This window comes from Orycteropus afer, unplaced genomic scaffold (genome assembly GCF_000298275.1).
Source record: "Orycteropus afer afer isolate SDZICR_OR568_19922 unplaced genomic scaffold, OryAfe1.0 scaffold00019, whole genome shotgun sequence".
Taxonomy (NCBI): domain Eukaryota; kingdom Metazoa; phylum Chordata; class Mammalia; order Tubulidentata; family Orycteropodidae; genus Orycteropus; species Orycteropus afer.
Genome location: NW_006921606.1, coordinates 7,802,206 through 7,808,205, shown reverse-complemented (window position 1 = coordinate 7,808,205; position 6,000 = coordinate 7,802,206).

Here is a 6,000-nt window from a genome sequence, read left to right as displayed (position 1 = left end):
TTAGGTTTTCTTCATTTTGTTTTGATCTTTCTTCTGATTGATCCCTTTCCAAGAAGCATCCAGGTATTTGTCTTCAATCTCACTAATTCTGTCTTCTATTGATTCACTTCTACTCCTTTGGCCATTCAATGTGCTATCTTTTTCTGAGAATTTAATGTTAATCTCTGGATTTCTATTTGTAAATTTTGTATCATTTCTAATTTATTTTGTCATTTTGTTCTTGTATTGTCTTCTGAAATTGTTCTATGGTTTTCTCTGTGTTTTCCTCAGTTTTGTCAGTGTTTTTCTTGATCTGTCTCTCAATCTGTTGATGGTACCTAATAAAATTCTTTTGAATTCCTTCTCAGGGAGTTCCAATGCTGCTTCTTCCTCAGGGATGTGTTCTGGGTCTGTATCTTGGTTCTTTGTTTCTACTGCTTTATCTTGCTTCTTTGTGTGGACTGTGATGGTCTGTTGTCTCCACAACATTGTGACATTTTTGTGTTTATATTTAATTGGTGATTGTATGTTAGAGTGATTCACCCAAGATTTTTGTTCTTTGTTTTGTTTGGATGTATCTGAGTAAGTTGGGTACTGTGCTCCTCTAGTCACTAGTTGGCAGCACTTATGCGCTCACCACCTGTCTCCTTTCCAGTTGTCAGCCTCCCGTATGTCCATGTTGTCTTTGGCAAGTGAAGTCTATTCTTAGGTCCCTGGAATCCAAATGAGAATGCTGTCATTTATATATCCAAACTGGCCACTGCTTGTAAACATTCAAAATAGCTGCACCCTCCAGACAGCCAAAAGTCCACAGCTGAGTTTGTCTCCTTCTTTGCTGTTTCCCTTTTTAGTCATTAGCCCCCGGTGCAGTTTTCCATGCAGTCCTTGGTGAGCAGGGTCTATTTTTAGGTTAATTCTCAAGTCCTAACACTACTTGGAAATGTTCAGGTTGTCCATGCCATCGGGATACCTGACAGTCTAGCTCCATTTGTCTCCTTACTCACTGTTTTCATTCAGACTCTTCTACTAGTTGGTGTTTAATCTACTTCAATATCCTTCCTTTCAAAACTTAAGGCTCCAGGATTATCTTCTGTATCTGTGTCAATTGGTTTCTTTTTTCTTTGTTGAAAAGGGCCTGTATAGCTTGTCTGCCTATTCTGCCATCTTACTAGAAGTATCCAAGCCTAACCTTTTTTATTATTTTGAGTTTTGTTCCATGTTTTTTTCCACTCTATCCTGGATCTCCTATTGTGATCCACTTCAGAGTAGATGGTAGTAGTAGCCAGGCACCATCTAGTTCTTCTGGTCTCACGGTTGTGGAGGTTCGGGTTCACATGGTCCACCAGTCCCTTGGACTAATTATTACCAGGCATCTTTGATTTTCTTTACTTGTCTTTGTTCTGGAGAAGGAGAGGGCAATAGTTGCACCTTAGATGACTGCTTGAAAGCTTTTAAGACTCCAGTTGCTATTCACCAAAGTAAGATGTAGAACATTGTTTTTGTAGACTATGTTATGCCAATTGACCTTCATGTCCCCATGACTATAGTCTCAAGCCTCCAGGGCCACCAACTCATTCCCTCAAGGTTGTGGTTATGGCTAAGAAGTTGTCATAACTTTGCACCTGTTTGCTTTATTTTATGCATGGATATTTTTACAGCACATACAAATATGTATGTGGAAATATTGTCTGTCAAGCCTATATTGTTGTGGGTATAGTCCCACTTACCTACACATACCCTGATCATCTTAGTTCTGTACTTATGTATCAACTTGCAGATAATTGTTTATTATTACTGATAAATGCAGGATTGTGTGTGTGATAGTATTTACCTTTGTTGTCTGTAACACTTATACACCTCTCCATGTCTTCCTCTTCCTTAGAGATACTATGCTGCTCACCCACTTTTTGTATATTGCCTTTTCCTTCATCCAAATTAATATGTCTCTCACCTAGTTAATCATTTTCCCTTCCCTCCCCACCCACTCCAGATAGCCATCAAAGAATGTTTCTTTCCAATTATAAGCATTTCCTTGACTTTTTTTAGTACTGGACTCATACAGTATCTGTCCTTTTGTGACTGACTAATTTCACTCAGCATAATGTCCTCCCAGTTCACCCACATTATGAGGCATTACATGGATTCTTTGTTACTCTTTAATGTTGCATGGTATTCCATTGTGTATGTACCATAGTTTAGTTATCCATTCATCCATTGATGAACACTGGTTGTTTCCATCTCTTGCTATTGTGAATAGTGCTGCAGTGAACATGGGTGTGCATATATTTATTCATGTCCTGGTTCTCATTTCTTTAGGATGTATACCTAGTAATGAGATTGCTGGATCAATAGTATTTCTGTTTCCAACCTTTTAAGGATGTGCCAAACCATTTTCTACAGTGGTTGCACCATTTTACAGCTCCACTAGTAGTGTATGAGAGTTCCAATCTTGCCACACCCTTGCCAGCATTTGTTGTTTTCTGTCCTGTTAAACTTTGATGCTATTACTGGGGTATGACAGCAAGTTTTCATTTGTCCAGTGTTTTATGGGGGCCAAGGTCTGTTGGGAGCCCCATTGGCAATAGTGGTTTTTGGAGGAAGGGGTAAAGTGGTTAAGCTCTAGGAAATTTCTTTTGTTTCAGTGTTCTCACTGATAACTTTGTTTTGGTTACCTAGTGCCACTCTAATAGGAATATACTACAAATAGAATGGCTTGAATAAAAAGGAATTTATTCTCTTACAGTTTGGAGGCTTTAAGTCTGAGTGCAAACTGCCAGGCTCTAGGTGCTGGGTGAAAGCCCCTCAACCTTGGGCTTCATCTCCGCCTCCTGCTCCAGCCCACTGAAGCTGGAGGCCTTTCTCCACTCAGCTGCTGGCTGCTGAGTTTGACAAACCCAAGATTGACAAGTACAAAGGCACAGTCCAATGTTGCCAAACAACACAGCAGGCCACTAAATTCAAGTCCATTGTAAGTCCCAAGGTCAGCAGAGCATGGCAGGCTATTGAACGAAGACTCAGCTACATGCAGGATTCAAGTGTGCCTAAAAGCTAGAGACCATTCCCAAGCCTTCTCCTTATATATAGAAAGCAGACCACATCCCTAAGGCAGCTACTCAGCTGCTCACAGTTCATTCCACCATGGAGTTGATTACCAGTCTCATCATGGGGAATAACTATATCCAGCTGCCCAGCCACTCAACTAGGCCCAGCCAAGTTGACACACAACCTTAACTACCACAGTTTTTTCCACTTAATTACATTTTAAAGAAATCATAGTCATTTATTGCACAGATTCATTCACAGAACAGGAACTGAACAGGCCTTGAGTGCTTCTGCTAGCTCACTAGAGCATTTGTGGATTTGGAATACTTTGTATAGGACACCCTCTGAACTGAAACTGGATCAGTTAATATAAAACAGATCAAAATGATCAAAGCCAGCAGGTGGGCAGATGGTGCTGACCAGCACACACAGGTACCGCCACCACCACATAGTAATTCAATGTGCACTTCTTCCTGCACGTGTAGGCCAACAGCAGATGTCCAGACCCCTTAGTTCTCTTTTTGAAGCTCCTGCTCCGGGACACTGGCAAGCAGCAGACTTCTGGGACTGTGCTCAGTGTGAGTTCAGACTGTTTGGCAACATGCCAGACATATTTAAAAAGCTTTTAGATATTATCTGGTTGAGAGGCCCAGAGCTCCCCCTTGATGAAGTTTTCCATCATCCCATCCTCTTTAGCCTTTGAAGTCCCTCTAGGGAGAATCCCAGAAGGCCTCACTTACTACCTAACCTATGCAATGGTATGGCCTCCCCTGGTGACTTTCAGTGGGGCCTGCTTACTTACGGCTGATCCATGGCATTTCTGAGTCGGTTTGAAAACCACAAGCATAAAACCTGGTATTAGAAGCAAGACTTGTTTGGTTATTTAATAGCTGGGGGTGAGGGTGGGGGGTATCTTGGGCATGTCTGCATGGTTTGCTCATTTATAAAACAGAGTAATAAAAATCTTTCATTTGCAGGGTTGTTATGAACATTGAATGAGAGAAGAGACATGAAATTCCTTTAGTGATGATACCAAACCAAAAAAACTAATCCCACTGTCATTGAGTTGATTCTGACTCACAGTGATCCCCATAGGGTTTCCAAGGCTTTAAGTCCTTATAGAAGCAGACTGCTTTTTCCTGTGGAGGGTCTGGTAGGTTCGAACCACCAGCCTTTTGGTTAGCAGTCTAGTGCTTTAACCACAGTGCCACCAGGACACTACAAAATGCACACCTTACAGCATGTGGACTTGTAGCTCGATCTGTGCAGCTAAATATTGACATCACCTTGATGGGTCTGTGGTCTGAGGGAGTGGTATAATGGGGAGAAGTGTCTGATACTTCTAATGACCCAGCAGTTTCCTCTTAAGAAACTGCTGTTTCTTCTGTCAGGACAAGTGAAGCATGCACCTTGGCAACTGGGAAGTGCAGCATTAACCCATCCAGCTGAGTAGGATCACTGCCCTGGCTTCCCCATGCCTACCTGCCAGCACTCCGGAAAGCTGATCCTCAGAGGCAAACTTTCCTTTAGTCAAGGATCCTCTGGTGAAGGTCCCTGAGTGCCAGGTACTCAAGTGACAGCAGTGAGCCAAAACCTGGGGCAACACCAGGCTTTAGTGTCCTCTTTTTGGAAAGCCTTTTGCTCTGATGTCCAAATACTTGTGAGTCTCACCAGGTCTTAAGTAACAGTGGCCTTTGTTTTATTTCTGTTGCCCACCAGCCACTCCTCAGAAGGAAGGTTGGGCAATCCTACCTCCGTAGTGATACTGCCTCGGAAACCCAAGGAGGGGTCGCTATGAGTCGGGTTTGACTCGACGGCACATAACAACATAACAACAACAACACTTTGCTAGTTAGCACTTCATCCAGTGACCTGGTATTGTTGCTGCAGTATGAACTCCCATGATCATATTTTAGTGAAATTATCAGCTTGTCATTCTGATGTTGTATCTGAGCATCTCTGGTCTGATTCTAGAACATTTACAGCTTGTTTCCTTCAAAGGTACAGCAGAGGTAGATTACCCAGTAAGTAAGATAAGCATGTTTACTTGTGCTTACTTACTGATCTGTAGTGAATAATTTCAGCTGGGTTTCACCACATTTTTGATGTGGTTAAAAAAAAAAAAAAGAAGAAGAAGAAGTGAAATTGTTCACTACAGATCAGTAAGTGAGCACAAGTAAGCCTGTGCCTACTTTGCTTACTGGGTACTCCATCCCTTTCAGGGATTGTAAATTTGAAGAGGCTTTGATTCTGTAGGAAGATCAGGTGCCATGGGGTTGGGAGAGAGACAGATGCCAGCCATGCCTAGAAGCACAGAATCTTTGATGTGGTAAAAGAAAAAAAGGGAAATTGTTGACTACAGATTAGTAAGAAAGCACAAGTAAGCCTGTGCTTACCTTGCTTATCAGGTAGTCTGATACAGATATCCAATCACATTCCCTACTGTAACTGTGCCTGGGTTATAAAGTCCATGAAGCCAGCAGAAATCTCCAGTCAGGAGCTAGTAGAAAGTAACAGTTTTCAACATCTCCAGTGACATGTTCTGCCATATTGATCCTCACCTGTACCCTTGGAGATAGAAATATGAAGAGTGAAGTCCTTTGCCCCAGAGGCATCCACGTCAAACCTACCTTGGCCTGACATTTGTCATTGGAAGGTACAGGAAAAAAGTACAAATCAGTAAAAAATGCAGTACATATTTCTGTATCTTACGTATTCAAATTTTCTTCTAGCTGATTTAATGAAGCGAGAAACAGAATAGCTTTCCGGTCTTCACCAGCAATTTGCATGCTGAGGAGGTTCAGCTGTCAAAAATCAGCAGCGCCTTCACACAGAACACTTCCCGGTGCATGTGTGAGCACATGTGCCCCACAAAGCTCAGCTTCCCTTCACGGAAATGCAGTGACTCTTCCATAAAGGGTGTGTGTGTGTGGGGAAGGGAGACAAAACTAGAGACAAAAAATACATACAGAATTCTTT